Source organism: Prionailurus viverrinus, chromosome C1 (assembly GCF_022837055.1).
Source record: "Prionailurus viverrinus isolate Anna chromosome C1, UM_Priviv_1.0, whole genome shotgun sequence".
In the NCBI taxonomy this organism is placed as follows: domain Eukaryota; kingdom Metazoa; phylum Chordata; class Mammalia; order Carnivora; family Felidae; genus Prionailurus; species Prionailurus viverrinus.
Genome location: NC_062568.1, coordinates 158,393,376 through 158,417,109, shown reverse-complemented (window position 1 = coordinate 158,417,109; position 23,734 = coordinate 158,393,376). Strand labels below are relative to the sequence as shown.

At 44.6% G+C, this 23,734-nt stretch overlaps 1 protein-coding gene across 6 annotated transcripts in view; it reads right to left on the bottom strand.

Annotated features, from left to right (window-relative positions):
• GNG12 (G protein subunit gamma 12) overlaps positions 1 to 23,734 on the bottom strand; it is a 125,081-nt gene that overhangs the window by 15,879 nt on the left and 85,468 nt on the right. The window contains exon 1 of one of the 6 annotated variants that reach the window (XM_047871819.1): positions 12,608 to 12,753. The exons of 3 other annotated variants lie outside the window; for them this stretch is intronic. The gene's annotated coding sequence lies outside the window, so the exon portion shown is untranslated. Of the gene's footprint in view, positions 1 to 9,783; positions 9,905 to 12,422; positions 12,524 to 12,607; positions 12,754 to 23,734 lie in introns of those variants that run through there. 2 more of the 6 variants (XM_047871822.1, XM_047871821.1) reach the window with 2 other exon arrangements.

The following is a 23,734-nucleotide window of genomic DNA, read 5'->3' as shown; positions in this document are numbered from 1 at the left end:
GAAGGCCTAGGGACAGGCAATACGGTAAAGAGCCCAGGCTTTGGGGTCAGATGGAACTGGGTTCAAATCTGGGCTGTGTCACTTAGTGTTGCAGGATGTTGAATGAATGATTTAGCCTCACTGAACTCTTAGGTTCTCTGCCTGTAAAATGGGATAAACAAGAGTGCCTACCTCTCAGGACTGTAATGATTAAATGCAATCCTACAAAAAAAAGAGCCTGGCACAGGCTGTCTGTCCCCATCATTACTGTTCCTAGGACTTCATCAAACAGATGAAGGTGACCGGAACGCAAAGAAAGAGCTGGATCCAAGAGCTAGGAGACATTAATAATGAACAAGACTTCCTTCTTGGGGTTGAATGGGGACTGGCAGCCCAGAAGTGGTGATTCAGCACCACACCGGAGGGAGGGCCTGAAGAAAAGAGCGGGAAGCTTCCTGGGGTCTTCCTCACACGGGTGTGGACAAAAAGGGCAGATTCAAAGGAGCAGAGAGGGGGCCAAGGGGGCTGCCAGGACAGGGTGACACTGGCAGGGACAGCTAAGAGGAGAGAGGAATGTTGGGGAGAAGGGCCAAGTTAATGCTATATAGATATGCTTGCTTAAAAATGTTATACCCAGAAAACATACTAGAAGGATATATATTCTAAAATGTAGCTATTGTTAGGTGGTGAGAACTGGGGGATTTTTAGAATTGCTTTTATGCACTCCTGCAGTTTGTAAGTTTTTACTTTTTTGGTCTCACCAGCTACCACGTCTATAGCACGTTGTATGCTTGCCAAGAGTTGTTCTAACACCTTTACAGATACTAACTCTTTTACTCCTGAAAACAATGCTATGGGGTTATTACTATTGCTTTCCCAAGTTCAGGAGTAGATGCAGAGGAGCTGGTAATCCAATTTCAGCAGCCTGGTTCCAGAGTTTGTGCTTGCATCCACATGTCATATTTTTACGATCTCTATCTCTATCTAATCTCTATCTCTATCTCTCTATCTCTCTCTATCTCTCTCTATCTCTATCTCAATCAATCCCAGCATTTGTAACTCACAAAACCAGGAGGAGGGCCAGTCATTAGCCACTTTGGGGGGGCGGGGTTGTGTACAGGAAGGAAGGAGTGACCATAGCTCATAGGACTGGGTGGTTAAGGGGTTCCTGGGGACCCCCGGGTGAGCTTTCCAGAGCACGAAGTGAACGCAGGTCAAATGAGAAGGGGCACAAGAGAGAACTATTAATCCAAGAACTCAGGTGGTTGAGTGTCAGGAATATTTAGAGAAGTGGCAGTGTAGTGAAGACAAGGAACTTGACGGGAACTCTGAGGGGTGGGAGGATTGTTTCAAGAGACGGCTGTCATCTGAGCATTTTCAAAAAGCGGAGGAGGAGCATTGAACAACCAGGGAGAGTGTGAAGAGGCTAGAGAGATTAAGGGCCAGAAAGCATGGGCTGAGGTTGGAGCTCCAGGATGATGAAGGAGGCCTGGAAGACACAGAGGTGGAAAAGAAGGGAGGCAGGCACCCAGCAGCTCAGGCCAGAAGGGAGCTTACAGGTGGGAAGCAAAGAGAAACCAAGCAGAGGTGCACGCAAACAACATGCACGGATCTCTCAGACATCACACTGAGCAAAGGAAGCCAGGCACAAAGAGCCCTTGCTGTCTAATTCCATGCATAGGAAGTCCAGGGAATTTTCTCAGCATCAAGCATCACCATTAAGAAAAACCCCAGTTGGGGCTCCTGGGTGGCTCAGTCGGTTGAGCGTCCCACTCTTGATTTCAGTTCAGGTCATGTTGCCAGCATTGTGGGATCAAGTCCCACGTCAGGCTCTGCACTAAGCACGCAACCTGCTTAAGATTCTCTTTCTCCCTCTACCCCTCTCCTCTGCTCATGCTTGCTCTCTCTAGTGCTCTCTTTCTCTCAAATTAAAGAAAAATCCCAATTGCATGTAATCACTTTAGCGTTATTTTATGGAATTAAAGACAAGTGTTATTAGAGACTTTGTCAGGTCATTTCATGGGCAAAGTTGAATTAGATCTCTAAAGACAGAAAAAAAAAGGTTCAGGGCAAAACAAATGTGATAGAAACTAGGCGAGTGGGGAGAGTGGGGGAGGGGATGGAGGAAGCAGGACTGGCCATTTGACAATCGCGGGCTGATTGCTGAAGTTGAGTGATGGGTACACAGAATTCATTCTATTTTTGTATCAGTTTGTATAGGTTTGAAAATTTCAAGAATTAAAGGTTAAAAGTAAAATTCAATGATCCTAAATACTTCACAACCTGTAACACAATAATAATATGCACTAGAAGATGAGCCCTGGCATTAAAGAATGGAAGATATGTTAATTATTATCTACCATTTCCTCCTCCAGATCATTATATAGCAAGTATGTCCAATGTCCACAGTATAGAGGAAGTAACTGCCTTTTAAGGAGGCACACAGGGGCCTAAAACAGCCACAATCCAGGCCCTTTGCCCACTTTACACAGTGCTCAGGCTCTGGGTCACAGATGTCGATGTTAAATGGCCAGGAAGTACTTCTCCCTGCATTCACCCGCACACACAAAAAGGCCGTGGTCCACATACCCATAACCATAATGCCACAAGACAAAATAGGATTCTTACTTTTCCTTTCCTCTTTCATCTCACCTTCCGTTAACTGTATAGCAGGAAACATGTCCTACCTCCTTTCCAACATGTCCGGACTTGATAACCGCTTTGAGGAAAAGCAAAATCTACGGGATTCCCAGGGTGACCAGCAAGATGAACATCTGGGCTGGCCCTCACAGTTCAAAGTACTTGTTATTTTGTATGCAGGTTCCTCAAAACATTAAAAATAGAAGTAACACACAATCCAGTAATTCTACTACTGGGTATTTACCTAAAGAAAACGAAAACACTAATTTGAAAAGATGTATGCACCCCTATGTTTTCTGAAGCATTATTTACTACAGCCAAGATATGGAAGCAGCCTAGGTGCCCACAGAGAGATGAATGGGTAAAGATGTTGTCTATACATACAATGGAATATTATTCAGTCACAAAGAGCGAATGAAATCTTACCATTTGCAACAACACAAATGGACCTACAGGGTATTTTGTTAAGTGAAGTAAGTCATTGGCCTTGGCAGGAAGTGACAGCTTTGCAATTTTTCCTCTTCATAATTTAGGAAACGAAAGGGATGATATAGTCCTGGGGCCGGGCACAGAGCAGGAACTCAGTAACTACTTTACCGTAAGTGGTAAATGATAAATAATAAATGATGACACAAGGATCTGTGGCAGTATCGTAGGCGAGTGGTAAGGGCCTGAACCCCGTGTATGAACATTAGAATTTCTCAAATAAATGGAATCACGTCACATGACAAAAGGATTCCTTCAGAGGGGCGCCTGGGTGGCTCAGTCACACTTAAGCATCCAACTCTTGATTTGGGCTCAGGTCATGGTCTCAAGATTTGTGAGTTCGAGCCCTGTGTCAGGCTCTTCGCTGACAGTGTGGAACCTGCTTGAGAGGCTCTCTCTGCCCCTACCCCGCACGCATTCTCTCTCTCTCTCTCTCTCTCTCAATAAATAAATAAATAAATAAATAAATAAATAAATAAATAAATAAATAAATATTTTAACAAACAAAAAACACAAAGGATTCCTTCAGATAATACTTTCCCAGATGCATTATCTACTGGACCAAGAGGTTAAGTCAGAGAAACTCATTGTTTAGCTCTGATTCTAATTAAATATCAATTAGGAACCATACTAAACATCCCTGAACTATAATGTAACATTTTACACAACTGCTTCTCTGCCTTGAGTACAGTTCTACTTGGTTTCCAAAATACAGTACTAGTGTGTATATGGTCCTCCTTCCTGTACGTGTGAAAGGGAGGGTGGTACTGACTTTGCTTTTAGGAGACCTGTGACCCCTTAAGGATAGATACAGGAAAGTAAAATTCTGCTGCTGCAAGCCTTGGGAAGAAAGAAGTAGCCCCAAATGCCTCCACTGCTTAAATTCACCTGCACAGGTCAGTTACTTAAAGTGGAGGGAGGGAAGGCTGCTTCCCAAGGGTAATTCATTTTATGAGCAGCCTTGGGCATAATATACGCTTTCAAGCAAATCCTAACAGTTCATACAGCAATATCAATACTTTTTATTCATTCATGTATTTAACTGTAAAGTTACTTAAACTTTTCTAACACTTAATGAATCCAGGGATTAAACTCCTGAGAGAGATCACAGGAGATCAGCATTCAGTTGTCTGTGGCCAAATAGGAGTTCTAGAAGGTTGAGTTGATTCTATCAAAAGTTTGTCCTTGGGATATTTTCAGAAGTGCATGAGATTCTTTGGAACACTTTTATACAGAGTGTAAGTCAAAATAAACAGCACGTGTTTATATTACAGAGAAATCCAAGTCTTACACGCATCCAAGAAATCCACGCATCCAAGTCTTACAAACAGCTATCGCCTGTCAGTGTCAACATTTAAAAACGAACAGACTCAGTGACCACATGACCACTGGAGGCCTGTGCCTTCCCTTACAAATGAAGGCCATACCAAGCTCAGTTCTGGGAAAACACACTTAAGTGTCACATGCAGATGTGGCCACGTGTTTGTATATTACTTCTGCCTTTACCCAATGTAGAACCTGATATTCTATTTCTAATGTAGTAAGCCTGATATAACAATAATGCTATTAAAAGACTGCAATTTATAAAGTGCCTTCTCATATACTGTCTATATTAGATGGGGTCAACTAATGACTGAATTGTATTTTAATTTCTACTAATGGACTTGTGTGAACTGCTTGAATTTAGCTTACACATTTATGCAGTTAGTAAGATATTTTTGTAGATAATTGGCAAAATATTGGAATTCTTTTACCTCATAAGACTTCTGTTTCTTAGTAAGCTGTCAGGTGCTTCCCCTCTTAATATGTAGTGTGTTTCCACTTTTAATATAGACATGCTTCTTTTTCATTGTTATTATTTTTTAAATGTTTTATTTGAGAGAGTGTAAGTGGGGGAGGGTTAGAGAGAGGGGGCAGAGGATATGAAGAGGGCTCTGTGCTGACAGTAACGAGCCCAACACGGGGTTGAACACCAGAACCTCGAGATCATGACCTGAGCCGAAGTCGGACGCTCAACCAACTGAGCCACCCGGGCACCCTCACATTCTTCTTAAATGGAGGAAAGGATTGGTTTTTCCTCTCTTAAATATAACCCAGTTGATGACATTTTCTTAGAAGCAGATTATACCTGCACTTAAGAGGTAATGTGGAGCAAAAGGCAGAAACCACAAAGTGACTAGAAACTGAATTTCTAACAGGCTGCCTTTCAGAATCACCTGGGCAGCTTGTTCAATGCACCTGCATTCCTAACCTCACTCCCAAACCTCCAGAATCCAAATATCAGGGGTAGGTCCTGGCAAAAGCTCCGGGTGATGCGGATGTGTATTCTAGGGAAAGAGCCACAGGACTTGAACGTCGTAGCAGGGCTATTAAGGTACAACGCCCGGGTCTCCCTCATGGCTCTGCCTGAATTAAGCTGGTGGCCTTGGACAAGTCACTTCCTCTTTCTGGGCCTCTGCTTCCTCATCCTTAAAAAGGGAGAACAATACAAGTGCTCTGTGCCTCTTCTATGCATCTTTCTTTCTTTTGTAATTTTTAAATCTGAGTACACAGTTACATTAGCTTCAGGCACACAACATAGTGATTCAAATTCTCTATGCTACGCTCACATGTGTCTGTCACCACTCGCTATCACAATACCAGTGAGTATATTCCCTATGCTGTACCTTTCATCCTGTGACTCATTCATCCCAGAACTGGAAGCCTGTTATCTCCCGCTCCCCTTCACCCATTTTGCCCTCCCCCAACCGCCTGCCCTCTGGCAACCATCAGTTTGTTCTCTGTATTTAGAGGTCTGATTCTGCTTTTTATTTGTTTATTCATATTTTTTTTAGATTCCTTTCCTGCTCTTCAGAACTACCCAGACCACTGGTTTAAGCTCTTAATATTTATCTATTATCATAATGACCAAAGCAGGGACTATATGTGCCACTAAAGTCGACTGGGAAGGGGACAGAGCTGCATCTAGTGCCCTGAAAGTATTACGCACATAGGGGGCGGGGGTCAGTAGAGAGCTACTCCTGAAGCCCCCAAGACATTACAATTGGGGACCGGCCTAAGTGAGGGAGGGGCAGGACAGCTTTCCCACCAAGTGGGTTTTAAAGCTAGCAAGCATACAGGAAAGAAAATAGTGTCTATAGGCGTTTAAAATTAAAGCCACACCCACAAATACAGTAAGTTCTCTTTTAGCCTGGATATTCTGGGAAAGGGTATCAGAGTAAACCGAAATTTCTGGTTACCATGTGCAAGGGCACACTGTTGCCAGTTTTCAAAGATAACAGCACAGTATGCACATAACCTTGAATATAACTGGTGGTTAAGAAGACACTTCCGTGAAATTTCATGATTCTAGATAAAGCTGAAGAACTCTTTGGACAAGTCCATTTTCTGGCACTGACACTGCTGGACTGTCCCACCCTCCTGACTTGTCTCCTGTCCTCTCTGGTTACATCTTATGTCTCTGATCGCCTTCTGTCTCCAGGCTGACATCTTCCCCTGTCGGAGTCCTTGAAGATTCTGCCTGAGTGCCTGTTTTTCCTCTCTCTAATCTCTTTTTCATCTGCTCCCAAGGGCTGGCAGAGGCTCTTACATCTATATCTGGCCCTACACCTGTCTGCAGGAACCCCATCCAGATAGCCCTGCCTGCTCCTAAAACTCACCAGAAGTCGGACTCCCCCTCTTTGACACAGGGGGTCCTTCATTGGATTTGGCTTCTCAATCTCCCTGCTAATACAACAGCCTTTATTATAGTTATCTAGACTCAGGACATTGTCTCAGCAACAATCCCCTTGTTCCTTGACATCCAGTGAGGTGACGGGTCCTACATGTTCTATTTTCCAGTCCACATTTCCCCCCCTGGTGGCCCTGCCATTGACCTTTTGGTCAGGCCCTCCCTTGATGTGTGCTGGGAGAGGACAGTAGTGGCCTTGGCATTCTTGGTTTCCCTGAGTTTTCCCCCAACAGCTGTCCACCTGTCAGATGGCTGGTGGTGGGCCAGCAATCCTAGATAATGGCAAAAGCTAATCAACAGATAAGAGCTCTCCTGCTCTGCTAGAGGGTGGTTGGGAATGAACAGCACTACCACAACTCAACCTTCCCTTCTCCCTCCCCTGGCGCAGCCCCCAGAAGGGGACTCTGCAGATTCCCAGGGCTCTTTGAAACACAATTCGAAACCAGTGCTCTGGGCCATCAAAGATACCACAGCCAGATAAATCTAAAATTCAGCTCCAGTCATAAGATGTTCCTTAAAAACCATCAACTGGTTGGTGGGCATGTAAATTATGGCAGTATTCACTTGGGCAGAACACTTACACATTGCCATTCTAGTCCTAGGTGAATACCAACAGAAATGTGTTCAAAAAAAGACATGCATTAAGGTGTTCAGAGCAACACCATTCATAACAGTCCCCAATGGAAACTGCCCAAATGACCAAAACCGGAGAATAGTAACTCACTCGATGGAATACTCTACAGCAAATGACAACAAACAAGCTTCAAATACATGAAGCAATATGGATGAATCTCACAAACATAATGTTAACTGAAAGCCAGATTCTTAAAAGAATATATACCATAGGTGTCCATTAAGTACAAAAATGGGGGGAAACTAATCTATGCTGTTAGACATCAGGCTAGGGTTTACTTTTGAAGGAGAAGGTGGCAAAGGGGGCACTAAGGGGCTTTTCTAAGTGCTGGCTACATGTGTGTGTTCAGCCACAGACATGGGGGGGGGGGATTATGCTTATGATCTGGGTAAGTAGCTGCATGAGATTATACTTCAATAAAAAGTTAAAACAAACAAAACCATCACCTGCCCCAATGAACTGCTGAACCAAACACAACTTTCACTGTGACTGCGAAGCCCATTACAATACGGCTCTAATTCACCTTTCTTGTCTTTACTCAACCTTTTTTTTTTTTTTTTTTTTTTTTTTTTTGCTTTGGGGATTCGTTGCCTCTAGAGGGTCCAGGTACTCTCTGTGAAATGCTGTGGGTATGTACATTTTCTGGGGAAAGGGTCTATAGCATTGATCCAAGCGGCCACACAATCCAAGAGGAAAAGACAAATCATCCTACTTGTAGCAACCCAAGTGATCTCTGAAACTGAATGCTGTGACTTACTCTGTTAGTTTCAGAAAGCCCTGGACCCTCCCACCTTCCCCTGTTGAGATTCCACCCCTGCTTTCAAGTCATGTCAGGTTACCTCTACTACCAGGTCTCTGATGATCCTCTACCCCAAAACTACCCTGTCCCTCTCTCCCACAACTGTTTACCAGGGTCTGTTCTGATCCTCGCCCAAGCACAAGTATGTACAAATAAACAAATCCTCAAGGAGCTTTCAATCCAGTAGAGGGGAAACAGATGTATCCACAAATAACTGTAAGCAGAAAAGTATCAGAACAGAGAGAGGCCAGTCCAAGGAGAGTTCAGGTTACAGAGCGATTCCTTCTGGTTGGGGGAAATCTGGGCAGGCTTTGTGGAAGAGGTGACACAGCTTTGCATGATTTGGAGCTGAGAGGGGAGGGCATTCTGAACAGAGGGGCAAAGGCTAGAGCCATGAAAGCCCTGGTCCTGTGCAGGGAAGGTCAGGTATCTATCCCAGAGCAGAGACATTATGAAAAGGAGTTAGAAGGGGTGTGAGATGGGGGTCAAAAGGTTGGCTGCCAGGCTCTTAAGTTTGAACTTTTATGCTGTAGGCAACTGAGAGCCACTGAAAAATTTTTGAGCAGGGAATGATCTGATCAGAGATGTGCCTCCTTGTTATGTCAGATGGATGCAGATGGTCTGCTCCTCCTCTAAGGGTCTAAAACACATTGTTCTGTTTGTGTGGCATTGAACTGCCTCTTGCTTTGTAATGTGGTTATTTGGGTGCTTCGTTTCTGTGCTCCCCACCCCTACAGGACTTAAGCTAATGGAAGACAAAACTGGTTTTAGTGCTAGCATATGGTCTTACACGTGGTAGCACTCAATAAACATTTACTTAACAAATCAATGTGCAATGTCTACTTAAAATGGTTTTCGAATGAATGAGGAAAGAAAGTGGGAAAATGGGAAAGAAAAGACACACAAATGAGCTGGCCAGTTCAGGTGCTCCATTCAACCTTAAGATTTGAATTCTATGCCTAAATGCCTTCACTATTCTGAATGACTGACATCTGAAGGAAAACTCCACAATCACAAAGGAGAACGTTTAAGTTTCCTCAAGGCCCTTCAGGAAGTGCACGTGGGGAGTGGAATCTCACCCTATGTTCTTAAATGAATGCTGACAATCCTCTAGGGAGGCCCTCAGAATCAAAGGGACTCTTCTCTGGCTCCTGGCTAAATGCTGAGCCCCTAGCACATGGAATCTGGGAGTGTAGGGAAAAGAGACAGACTGTTCCACCTCTCGGGTCCTTATCTGTAAAAAAGGAATTTCTGGGACAGCAGATACTCTGAATGCTGCAAAGAAAGGGGCTCTGCCTGCAAATCAAAACAGAAAGAGAAATCAACCCAGACACTGCAGGTGCCCTAACACAGTACTGCTCATAATACGTCTACAAGATCAGTTTTTCTTTGTGTATCACCACCTTTTACCTTTTGAAGCGCTTCCAATTGTTATCACATCTCTCAACCACCCTGTCATTAGATTCTCTGTCCATCCATGAGAAAACTGAGGCCAAAGGAAACTTGATGACTTACCCAAGGCCCCCGGGAACTGAGCAGAGAACCCCAGACACTGGGGCTCCTGACTCCCAGACAGGGCTCCCCGCCTGATCCCATGCTCTCTGATCTTGTCCACTTGGCGGGGCTCCAGGTTTGAGGGAGTAGCTTTCATAGGGAGCAAGAACTCTGCAGAGGTGGCTCGGTGACCATGACTGCCTTCCTGGCAGTTACCCACTTGTATATGAGCTTGGGGTGGGTCTCTGCAGGTGGTCAGGGCCTGGGTGATGAAGGTGATTTAACATGACTCAGGGCAATTTCGGGGGAGCTGAACTCTGGAGGATCTGAGCAGCCCGTGTGGCTTCCCCCAGGGAAGGGGTAGGGAAGGAAAAGCAAAACTCAGCAGCACCATCTGCAAGTGCACAGGCTCTGAAGCCACACGCTGCCGAGTGCGCACGGCTCGGTGACTGGAATTGGCCCATTTTCTGGTCTGGTCTGGGTTTCCTTCCTTCTTACTGCAAAACCTCCCAGCCAGTCAGGCAACACCCATCATTAGCCACTACTACTTAGTTTGGCCCTATTTGTGGAACTAGCTTGGGTGTTTGCCTTATTATTTTCTTCCCTTTTTAAATAACAAAATGAATGTGGTGAAAAATTCAAACTATATGCATGTGAACAGAATGAAAAGTACAACCCTTCTAATTTCACTCAGAAGAGGTACCTACGGTCCATACAGTCTTTTTCTTTCCTTCCCCACCTTCTTCTGGCCTTCACAAACACACACATCCTACACATGTGTATGGGTTTTGAAACAAATGGGATATTTACATACAGTTCTGCAAATTACTTTTTTTTTTTTCACTCAACAATACATTATGAGCAACCAGGCTTGCTCATACAGAGAGTGGTACATTTTTCTAATTTTCTCATTCTGAGATACCTAAAATGTACAGAAAAAAGCACGAAGGGCAACATAAATATATAGGATTCATTTTAAAAAAGTAGTCGATTCCTGCAATTGCCCCTCCTTCTCCCCAGTGGACTTCTCCCTAATCATCCTGGGAGTCACTGCAGGACCAACCTCTGAACATGCAGGGGAGGGGAAGAGCAAGCCTCCACAGGGCGATATCTGCCTGCTGCAGGCCGTTGTGAAAGGTGGCTCAGGCAGGCTGGGTGCTGGGTGCTGGGAGACCAGCACCCAGAGGCTGAGTCTACAGAATTGCAAGACTTCTAGCCCAGCATCCACTCCCCTTGGCAGGGCTCTTCTGGTCAGATGCAGGTGACAGAAGCAGTGGCAAATTCAGTGAAAGTGCAATGCTTTGCAATTGTTTCCCCTTCTGGAAATCCAGGGGCCCATGGGTTTGCAAGGGCAGCTATCTTGTTTAAATAGGGAACTTGAGTTCCTGTCTCACCAGCACATTCTCCCTGCAGATTCTACCCGGGGCCACCCACAAGCATGTGGCTAAGCCAGATAGCTATCCCCTGTCCCAGGAGGGGTGCATGCCAATCCTGACTCAAAGGCTGAGGCCCAAGCCCAGGTCTGAGCTGCTATCTGGACCAACCAGATGGTGAGGGACAGAGAGAATCCAGGACAGCTAGAGAGAGCACCAGGGGTAAAGTCGGTCTCTGCTCCTGAGTCAGGATCTGCAGAGAGAAAGAGGGAAAAGAGAGGGTGCGCCTCTGTGATGTCTTCTGAACATCGTGAAACAGCATTTTGGTTGTGGTCAGACCCCACAGGTAGCACATGTTTTGATTTGTTCTGCTACATTTAGAACATCAACTACTTCTCTCCGCCAGCCCACAACACTTTTCTAGGTCCGTTAGATGCACTGACTAACTTAATTCTCACAATCACCCTGGGTGTGAGAAGGTGCTTGTATGTTTCTCTGTTACACAGAGGGGAAAAGTGAGGCAGGGGAAGCTACATAATTTCCCTAGGCAGTAGCAGGCAAGGAATCTGAAGCCTACCCACCAAGCTGCATGCCTTCCCACACTAGTGTGGGGTTTCTCAAAATATGTTTCTAACTTCATAGGCATATACAGATATAAGGTTCCATGTCACATATATTTTGGAAATTCTAGTGAAACAAAGATAAACAGGCTTCTTTCATGCAAGACTTCTCGTGGTCTTTCTGCAGTAAAATGCATTTATGCTCTGCAAGAGGCATATGGTTTGCAGCATTTCCCCCAGTTATTTGAACACAGACATGTTTTCCGAGATCATCTCATGAGATCAGTGTGTTTGGCTGACCACACTTTGAATAAATGCTGGCAAAGGGAGTTGTTAGGAACAGAGCTTAAGTTCTGGCTCTTGCCATTTAACTAACTTTGGCACTCTGGCAATTGCTTAACCTGAGCCTCAGTTTCTTCATTCGCAAAATGGGAATAATGGTTGTTTGTCCACCTCATGGAGCTGTTGTGAGGATTAAGTGCATGAGCGAAGTTCTTAAAATGTGCCTGGCTCTAAGCATTCCATAAAGGCAGCCATGAAAACGACTGGCAAGAATACTGATTAAGAAGAACAAGGGAATTATGAAAATTCCATTAAAAGGAGCCGAGAATCCCCATAAATACTATAACTTCTAAATGATCTTCACTAACAACAGCTCCTCCTGTCAGAAAAACATGAAAAACATTTAACACAAAAGAAAATCCGAACACACCATAGACTTCATTACCATTCCAAGGGAAGGAGACACAAGGGAAACTATTTTCAAAGAGCAGTTCAGGCAGAAAGTTTCCTTGGCCAGGAGGGTCCTCTGATACTGTGACAGACTCAGACGGAGGACACCAGCCAATTTCCTGAGCACTAAACCAAGCTGAGACGTCCTTCACAAGCCTCAGAGCCAGGTACTGGACTCACTGCGTCAGGGGAGAGGAGGACGGTGCACACTTTTTGAAGGGATCAGTTCTTTGAACTGAACTCAAAACGGCTTGGCATCAACAGGATGTCTTCCTGTTCCCGTCTGACGGAGTGACACATGCATCTGCCATTTCACTTGCAGCCGCTGTGGGAGAACTCTGTGCAGGAACTCTGCCTCCACGAGAGGCACCCCCTCCCCCCCGCCTGACACAGCAACCCCCCTTCCGGTCATGCCTGCCAAACATGTGACAGTTGACAAACAACAAGCCAAAACCTGCGCGCGCGCGCGCGCACGCGCGCACACACACACACACACACACACACCCACCCAAACCCCACCAAGCCACAGTGGAAGACTGAAGCAAGAGTGGAAGCCAAGGGCACACACAGCCCAAGCTTCCAGGACCCAGGGCACCTGAAGTAATTGGCTCCCAGTGGGCCACAGTCGCTCTAAACACTGGACTTGCTTCCTGTTGTGCAACTATGTAAATGAACCTGTGCTGGGGCCAGGGCCAGCTGCACTGTGTGGCAGGGATGTGTGAGAAATGGAGCCACCTCGGCTGCCTCTCGGGGGGACTTGCTCAAACAGCCCACAGGCTCAGACTTGTGATGCCAACCCCAGGGGCAGGGGCCCCTCATAGGCAGTTTCTCTGCCAGAGAAACTGTCCATGAGTATGGACAGGCAGTGTCCTGGCAAGTACAGCCTGGGTTAGACAGGAGCCAAGAACATCAGGAGATGGGATCTGAGTTGGAGAGTAATTAAAACCTAGGGGGACTGGACTCCAGGAGGCTAAACTCAGACTGGTTTCTTTGGGTTCCCGGAAGGCCTCAGTTTCTCCACATGCAAGATGAGAGGAGCTCGTCTCTTTCCCCAGGGACTCATCCGTGCAGGCACCACATGTGTGTGCTACCTACTGCCCACGGCAACACTGGAAAGGAAGTATCTCCCTGCCCATTTTGCACATATGTAAACTGAGGCTTGGAGCAGGGGGAATGGCCACGGTCCACACAGCTGTTACACTGTGGAGTTGGGATTTGACTGAGAATGTGGATATTCAGATGTGCCCCATCCTGAAATTCCAGATGGGTTTCTAAGCTTCCTTAAAATGATGTTTGCAACTAAAATCGAGTCTTAATTTTCAACATGAGAATCACTCACTTGGTAAATGATCTACTGCACATTAAAAATTTCACTTTCCTTGACCCTTCTTTGACTATTTATTCTTACACACTGCCAAACGGAATGTGTTTAGGCAACTATAAGTGGATTCTGAAATCAGCAAAAACAAAGTCTAATTATAATCCTTGTATTAAATCATCAGCAAAATAAATCACGAAAATAATTCCATGGCTAGATATGAATGATGTCCTAAAGCAAGACCTCGGTCACTGGTCTGAGAAAAGTTGGTGCTGAGAGACAGAATGGGCATAGGGGTGGTAGAGAGAACTTTAGGCCCAACTTAAGGAGACCTATGGTATATCTAGGCCCATTTGGTTAATTAGCTGCTTAAATTACTCAAGTCACTTATTCCCACCCCTATTCCCTTTCTGCATCAATTGAAAAAAAGGGGGCATGGGTTAGATCGGTGTTTCAGATATGTCCCATCCTGAACATAGACTTGGTTTCCGAGGAACATCTCATGAGATCAGTGTGTTTGGCTGACCACACTTTGAATAAATGCTGGCAAAGGGAGTTGTTAGGAACAGAGCTTAAGTTCTGGCTCTTGCCATTTAGCTAACTTTGGCACTCTGGCAATTGCTTAACCTGAGCCTCAGTTTCTTCATTCGCAAAATGAGGATCCACTTCAGTAAAAAGACTCCTTTTAATATAGAAACACTCACTGAACTTTCTCCCCCCCCCAAAGATAGTTGTTCTTTTGGAGCCTATTGGTTATGAGAACACATCATGACAAAAAATTAACAGAAATGTTGTTCTCTTTAATTGCAACATCTTCATATACTTGAATGATAACAGTGCAGTGATGTTCAAGACATTATTTAATCAGATTATTGTCAATGTGTGGCCCCTATAGACATCCTCCCGCCCTTGGCAATAAAGTGTCTACTCTCCTTACCATCCTCTGTCCACAGATTTTGAACTTTTGTATTAAATGGCCTCAAAGGTTCCTTTCAGTATCAAACTTTGATGTTATCAGAAGCCAATTATTTCTTAAGAAACTATACACCAGGTTTCTATTTTTTGCTGGGAATAATAAAGCAAACTTTCAGTTAATGATTTTGTTTGGCACTAAACCACATTCATTATGCAATGGATGCATTTACTTGTCAGATACATTCTGAATGCTTGTGCTGGGTATACAGAGGTGAATAAAATAGACATGGTGCTCCCAGAGCTTTGGTCTACAGCAACTCTTTCCCACAATCCTGAACGCTTCCTCTTTTTAATCTCCAGCTTCAAACTTCCCTGGAGACTCTGGCTTCTAATATCCACCTGCCAGCTCAACATCTCCACTTGAAATGCATCCAAACTTAACACGTGTAAAGTTACCTCTGGCTTCCTCCCTCCACACCTGCCAAAATCCCTTCCTCCCTTGGCATTCCCCATCTCTGAAATGGCGACATCATTTATCCAATGCTCAGGCCCAGAATACTTGGAGCATCCCGGACTCCTTTCATATCCAGAAGTCAATCTTGAAGAAAGCACTGCTGGCACCCCCTACAAAAACACGTCTTGGGCTTGTTATTGCTTCCATGCCCCCAGCATGGTCCAGGCCATACTCGTCTCTCTCTCCTGGACTCTGAGATGCCGTGTTAGCTGGCCTTTTCCATCTCTCTCTTGCTGCCCTACAGTTTACTTTACAATCAGCAGCTGGAGCAAAGCTTTCTAAAAAAATTTTTTAAATGTTTATTTATTTTTGAGAGAGAAAGAGAGCATGGGCAGAGGAGGGGCAGAGAGAGAGGGAGACACAGAATCCGAAGCAGGCTCCAGGCTCTGAGCTATCAGCACAGAGCCTGATGTGGGACTTGAACTTATGAGAACCATGAGATCATGACCTAGGCCAAAGTTGGATGCTTAACTGACTGAGCCTCCCAGGTGCCCCCAAAGCTTTCTAAATTTAATCCGATCACATGATTCAAAACCCTTCAGGGGCACCTGGGTGGCGCAGTCGGTTAAGCGTCTGACTTCAACCAGGTCACGACCTCGCGGTCCGTGAGTTCGAGCCCCACGTCAGGCTCTGGGCTGATGGCTCAGAGCCTGGAGCCTGTTTCCGATTCTGTGTCTCCCTCTCTCTCTGCCCCTCCCCCATTCATGCTCTGTCTCTCTCTGTCCCAAAAAAATAAATAAACGTTGAAAAAAAAAATTAAAAAAAAAAACAAAAAACCCTTCAGTGGCTTCCCATAATTCCTGGAATAATTCCAGAGTCTTAGCATGGTTTAGGAGACCCTAGATCTGGCTACTGGCCACTACTCCAGACTTTCTCCCACTCTCCTCTCCTTAATTTTTGTGGTCTACTGGCTTTTTCCATAAACATGCCAGGCCTGCTCCCACCTCAGGGCCTTAGTTAGCATCTGCTACCCTTCCTGCTTGGAATGTCCTTCCCTGAGATATGTGTATGGGTTATTCTCTTTGTTCAGGTTTCTGCTCACATCCTTTTTCTCAGGAAGGCATTCCCTGATTGCCCTGCTTGAAATAGCCACTACTCTATTCTACCCATCACTTTCTTTCTTCTTACTCTGCTTCCGTTTTCTGCTGAACAGGGGTCATTCAGTGCCTGACATTCCATTCTATGTGTCTTTTGCCTGCCTCTGCTCCTAGAACCTGAGTTCCATGAGAGAGAGGTCTGTCTTTTCCCAGCCTGGGCCAGTTCACCCCCTCCTTAGGCAACTCAGTGGTCCCCTGCTCCTGGGAGGTCACCACATTGATGCCGAACTTAGTGTGGACTCCCAACTGGCACAGGGTCCCACAGCCCAGAATTCATGGGCTGAGACAATCCTCCTGTTCAGTCTCCCGAGTAGCTGGGACCATATAGCTTTCTATACACACTATCGCACCCGACAAGGTCTGTCTCTTTCAATGCTGTTTGCCCAGCTCCTGGAACAGTGCCTAGAATGTATGTGTTGAATGAATGACTGAGTGATAGAAATACCGTAAATATCATTTATTGAATGTGTCTTACGTGCCTGCCAGCTTCTGTTTTTTACATTATCTGTAACCCATATGCAAACCTGACAAGGTGTATAATATTACAACCATTTCATAAACAAGGAAACGCACTCAGAAAGTGTATGTGAACTGCCTGCAGTCTCACAGTCACTGAATGGAAGAGACAAGGTTTGAACCTGGGTGTCAGTAGCAAATGTGAGATAAGAAACCCAAGGAAATGGCCCAGTGTGTGGGTGGCTCAGTGACTCTGTTGGATGGGCCAGGGGTTAGTGGGATCCTGACACTTCTCTGAGAATGAGATCACAGAAATTATTCTAGCAGCCACTGAAGAAGTAGTAATAGGTCCTTTAATGGATTTGGTGGTGATGATGGTGTCAGGGAACTCTGAACCCCTGGCTGCCCAGTGGCTCAACCAGTCCTAGCCATGGCCTGTCTTCCCACCAGCTCCTGCTTGCCTCTTATTAGTAAGAGGTTCCAGGTTTGCTCAACTCCAAAGCCCATTTCTCTGACCATGTGTGCAGCTCTCCTCAGGACTGACAGTTCTGAGGCAGGTGGAAGGTGCCCAAGGAAGTCAGGCAAGATGCCCGTCAGGCAGAATGCCAGCCACCCTTAGCTTTGGGCTTGGGCCGGGCAACACCACAGTGAGACACTATGGTCAAGTCCAGGCCTCAGCTTGTCAGGTTCTGAAACCCTATCAGTTACCTTCAGAGGGAATCCTCTCCGGGGATGACCCATGCTAGTCAAGCTCAAAGAGACAGAGAAACCAGTAGGCTTGCTCTTCTACGCAGGTCAGCCCTCCCTGGGATCAGGTGCTTCAGGAAGGATGCCAGGGGACACCCTGGGAGGCTGCACGGGGAGCACATGGTCTAAGCAAAGGGAGGTGAATAACAGTGAGATGGATCAGCTGGGCTGTGGTGAGGCCCGCTGGCACACTGGCCCACTTCTCCTGTGACCTCAGATTTAGCAGGTATCGGCCCGGACAATGCTCAGTAAGCATCAACTGATTCTTCTCCCTTCCAGACTCCTGGCAGACCACCTGCTTTCCATTAACACATTCTGTCCTCAGACAGGGGAACCCCAGGGGCAGAGTTTCTGTTATACTTATACACGCCGTGATTAGAATTCTGGGCCTAGCTCTTCCTGCTCTGAGATCCTCTCCCTGACATCTAGACGGTCCATCCCTCCCCTGTGTTTGGATTTTTGCCATTTTTGGACACAGAAGACCATCTTAATTCTAGGCTGTGCTGCAGAGCACAGTGAGTCTTTACAACGTCCTAGACACTGACCACCAATGCACAACAGAGATGCCACACAGGGACCAGCATGATCTTAATTCAACCTAAGTGTACTGCAAACCTATTGTATGCCAGGACCCACATGAGGTACCAGGGATAGAGCAGTGAGGGAAGGTTGGCATTCACAGGTGATAAAATGTGTTGTGGGTATTCTATGGGGTTGTGCTCTATGCCAAGAAAATCACAGAGCAAAGGGGTTCTAAGTGGCCCAGAGCATCGGGGATGGCTTTTCGGAAGTGGTGTTTAAGATCTAGCCTTCAAAGGAGGAGCTGCTTCAGAGTTGTCTACTTGGAAAGTTAGATATTTACTCCTAATGATCCCCCCATTACTAAGAATATCCGGCAGATCAGCTTCAGTGGGGAGGGAAGTGTTATGTTTCCACTCCTGCAGGCTGGAGCACCCCAGAGCTGGGCATGAAGCAGACACAGTGAGTTCAGATATTCCAAATCCAGTGGCCCGCTTAATCTAAGGCTGACGTGGCCATGAAAGCCACTGTGAAACAAGAACTACTGTGGGCAACAGTTACAACTTTTTCAAAGTCACTTTTCAATCCTTTTCAAAATGTATTTAAAAAAGTTCCTGGGGCGCCTGGGTGACTCAGTCGGTTGAGTGCCCGACTTCGGCTCAGGTCATGATCTCACGGTTTGTGAGTTCGAGCCCTGCATCGGGCTCTGTGCTGACAGCTCAGAGCTTGGAGCCTGCTTCAGATTCCGTGTCTCCTTCTCTCTCCGCCCCACCCTTGCTTGTGCTCTGTCTCTGTCTTTCAAAAATGAATAAACATTAAAAAAAAAAAAAGTTCCTATCTTTTGAACCAATAATTCTAACTCAGGGAATTTATCCTAAGGAAACAATCCAGAGTACAAGGCATGTGCATAGAGATATTTACTGCCATATTACTTGTTGAAAAATTAAAAATGAAGGAAAAAATAAAAATTCACAAAACACAGAAATGGATGAATATGGTAAGTCAGCAAGAAGGAGTACCCTACCCTATACCACTTAAGGTATAATTCTGAACACTGTACTGCTATATACAGATGTTTAGGTATCACATTAAGGAAAACATTTTTACTTCCGCTACTCACAAGGTGTATAAAAATTATATATGCAGAGGTGACTGAGTGGCTCAGTTGGTTAAGCATCCGACTTCAGCTCAGGTGATGATCTCACAGTTCGTGGGTTCAAGTCCTACATCAGGCTCTGTGTTAACAGCTCAGAGCCTGAAGCCTGCTTCGGATTCTGTCTCTCTCTCTACCCCTCTCTCTGTCTCTCAAAAACAAATAAACATTAAAAATTACATATGTAAATGGACAAAGAGTGATTACAACATAGAAAGATGAAGTTGATTTGCCAAGGTAGGTCTATGCTTTTGCTATTATTGTTTCATCAATGGAACCAATAAAGAATGTAATAAATATAATGAAGTCTCCCATATTTCTTCCTCACTCAGCTCAAGAGGCAAATTACTGCCTGAAGGTTAAATCCAGTCTGCTGTCAATTTTTGCAAATAAGATTTCACGGGAATATGAACATGCCCACCTGTTTATGTATTATTCATGATTGCTTTCGCCCTCCAATGGCGGAACTGCATAGCTGTGACAGAGACTGCATGGTCCACAAAGCCTAAAATAATTACTATCTGGCCCTTTAAAGAATAAGTTTGCCCATCGCCGACACTGAGTAGGGAAAGATTATGGCTTCATTCAGAAGTCCACTACATATATAACGTAACAGGTACGCCACGGATATGGGTGAATAAAGGGGGTATATCACCTGTTTCGTACTTTCATCCACAAGATCTTAAAAGAAAAAAAAAAAAGAATTAAAATGAACTACCTGCCCAAATACTTCTTACCACTGTTTGTTCCCACTTCAATTCAGATATGAAGGTCATGCATCAATCATATAGCTTCTTATCTAACTTGGACCTCAGTTCATTTTTATAAATTATACACTGGGGAAAGGAGACAGAAAAATACTCCTTAAAGATTATTAGTGCTGAGAACCAAAAAGCATTTCTGATGATTTAAATTTTTTTGTTTGCTTTTTTTAAGAAGTTTTGTTTTTGTTTTTTTTTTTAGTTTATTTATTTTGAGAGAGAGAGAGAGGGAGAGGGAGAGAAAGCACATGAACAGGGGAGGGGCAGAGGGGGAGGGCAAGAAAGTCCCAAGAGAAAATCTATAGCACAGAGCCCGACGGGGGACTTGAACCTATGAACCATGAGATTATGACCTAGGCTTGAAATCATAAGTCAGACGCTTAACTTACTGAGCCACCCAGGCGCCCCTTGTTTGCTTTTTAAAGCTCTTCTGGTCTTTGAGAAGAATAAACAAGTCAGAATTCCTGGCTATTCTAAATGATTGCACACCTGGACTTCAAGGCCACCACCTTCTTGGGTTAAGGTCATTGACATGTGCAGCCAACATGAACTTTTCTTCCATGCTGTTCCTTATTGCTTTACAAAAATGCATTGACTCTGGAAGAGAGCTCACTGTATTCTAACAGAAGCCCCTCCTACCAAGATGTTACCTGTGCGGTTAACTGCCTGGCATCTGTTTCCTTTGTTTGCGAAGAGGGGAAAGATCTGAGCCCAAGCTTGAGGGCCAACAGCTGGTTCTCAGATTTTGGAAGAGCTGGGATCACACCCAACAGGAAGTGACCACGAAAGTTACAAATTGCTCTTTCATTCCAGCATTCTCAGAGTTTATCACAATTAAACTAGCTGCCTGACATTAGAACAAGTTTTTGAAAAAATGTTGTATTATCTAAGGACAAACTCTAAAATCAAGTAAGTCAGAATTCACAAATTGGCAGCTGGAGGTCTGGGGCTGGCCTGCAGACCTGTTTTATTTGGCCCACAGAGAATTAGTTTAAAAAAAAAAAAGAGGGGGCACCTGCGTGGCTCAGTCTGTTGAGCGTCTGACTTCGGCTAGGGTCATGATCTCAAGGTTTGTGGGTTCGAGCCCTGATTCGGACTGTATGCTGACAGCTTGGAGCCTGGAGCCTGCTTCGGATTCTGTGTCTCTCTCCCTCTCTGCCCCTCCCCACTTCCGCCCTGTCTCTCTCTCTCTCTCTCTCTCAAAAATGAACATTAACAAAAAACAAACAAACAAAAAAAACCCAGTGCCAACATTTTAAAATTGAGAGTTTTTACATAAAAATATACACTTCTGGCATCTTTCCAGAGCACGTATTCCCATGTGGTTGCTGGGCTAGGGCTGAGGAGCAGACAGATGCTCCAGGGGGAGGTGGGTCTCATTCACTGCTCCACTGTCCTTCAGCTGCTGAGTTTTCGCCCATGGGGTAAAAGATGTTCTGGAAAGTTATTTCAGTGTTTCAGTGACCCAAACTTCAAAGTCCTGAGATGATTTCAGTCCTTTCTCCTCCTCTTAGAGGTGGCATAAATGAGGGGTAACCTGGCCAGAGACAGATTCTCCAACATCCTTTCAGAAATCATTTGAATAAGGGCAGTCACAAAAAGAGACCCATCCACAACAATGTGTACTAATATCGAGAAACGTTTTATCCTCTTGCCCCCAGTCTCTGTTTATTTTCCCTGACTATTCCCCCATTGTCCAATTTTTATTCATTTAATAAGCACGTGCTGGGTTTCCTCTGGCAAGAAGCCACTATACTATATATTCACAAAGAATTTAGGAATTCTGTGATTCCAAGGATTTGAAAAATTCAGCTGAGAAGAAGACACCTGCACCGACCAAAGAGGAGCTAACAGCCCTAATTCTGTGCCAGGCACTGTGCTCACCATAAGGATAATTATTATCTCAAGAGAGGAATATATTTTAGAGCCTTAAATGATAGAGTCCAAAGAAGCTGAAGAAAAAGAAAAATAGTGCAGAACAGTGTGTACAAAGCAACACACACGACCTAAAAAAAAAAAAAAAAATTTTTTTTTTTTTTTTTTGGTTATAAACAAAGTCACTACCCTGTGAAAGAATGCTAGCAAATTATACCATGTGATGTCATGATGTCAAAGAGTGCTATTTTCCACTCTTTGGAACATTCAATAATTTTTGGTGGTCAGAGACATACATTCTTTAATAATAATTATAGTTAATGCTTGATGTTTGTTAGAAAAAGATAATCACACACTAGACCAATGGTTTTCTTGAGGATATGGCTTAGGGAAAGGCTACCTTAGAAACTGAGTTAAGTTGAAATAGATTTAAAGAAAAACAGTAAACATATGCTGTTAGATGCTATACAGGTATGATAAATGCTCTTGGCACTGGTAGGCAAAATACTGATGTTTTTACTCATTAGAAGAGTGAAGTCACAAGCTGTCTACTTATTAATCAGAAGAACACAGGTCTCTGATCATGCAGGGCAAAATTCAGAGTACTGATGGATTCAGGAAGGAGAACATCTCTGGGTGGTGGTATCATGAAAGCCACCTTCCAGGGTCTGAAGTAGGGAAGGAGGAGGAGAAGCTAGGCAGAAAGAAAACAAAATGCCATGTGGTATTTTGGGAATCTGGATCTTGGATTCTCAGCATCAAGATTTAGTATGTACTGTACCTAGTATGTGATGCGGAGGCAAGGTTCCTCTTGCATAGGAAAGCCAGGTAAGCCAACATCATCAACACAGAGTTAAATAAAGCAAGATGCAACAAATTTTTGTGAACAAATAATGAAAACTCCTAATCTTGCGGCATGAATATTCCTGTACAGCACGTGATGGAGATTTTTTATTTGTGCTGGCACAGCCAGTGTGAACCTCAGATACGGCTGGTTGGACTGGGAAGGGAGGATGACAGGCCGGAATGGCTCTGGGCAGAAGCAGCACCCTTTGCAAGGTGAGGCCCCAGGGAAAGAAGGCGGTTGAGGTTACTCTTATCTGCCTATGTCTGAATTTGCTTCTTGACTGTCACCAAAACAAAACCCCAAAAGACAAAACAAACAAACAACCACCCCAAGAGCCCCTATTTAAACTTAAGACCTATTTTTAAGACTTCAGAAAATTCAATTAATTATAATTAGTTTATAATTTGTTAATTAGCAATATAATTAATAAAGGTGTCTGTAATGCTTTTGGAAGCAGGAGCTAAGTTATGAGGCAGGCCGGTCATCTAGCTTTCTTTGAAAGTTTTGTTCTCTCAGAGACTTGGGAAACATAGATTGGATGCTAAATAATTTTCTGGAAATATATTGAGATGGAGAAAATGGTATTTACCTGTCTGTAGAGTACTGAAAATGGTCAGTACCTTAATAATATAATAAGCCACTTCAGGTGTGTGTGAGAGAGAGAAGGGAGGAAGTTGGGGGGCGGGGTCCCCAAAGGATATTGCTTGAATGAGGAGAATACTATTAACGATAATCTCAACAGTACTTACTATGCTCTTACTATGTACCAGGCACTGTGCTAAATGCTATATGAGGATTAACTTATTAAATCTTCAGTCTAATCCTATGGGGGGGGGGGGAACCTACTATCCTCCCCACTTGACATAGGGAGAAACTAAGGCACAAGGCAATTAAATAAATTGGAGCTAGCAAGCGCCAGAGTGCTGGGATCTGACCTCAGGTAGACATGAGTTCCTTGGCTACATTCTGAGCAAGATGGTTCCAGGGTAAGCAGCAGGGTTTTTGAACTAGTCAACTGCTACATGAGAGTCTAGAGCCCAAGCCAAAATTCTCAGATGTCCCAGGAAAGGCAACAGCTACCTGTGGTATTTCTTCTTCACTAGGC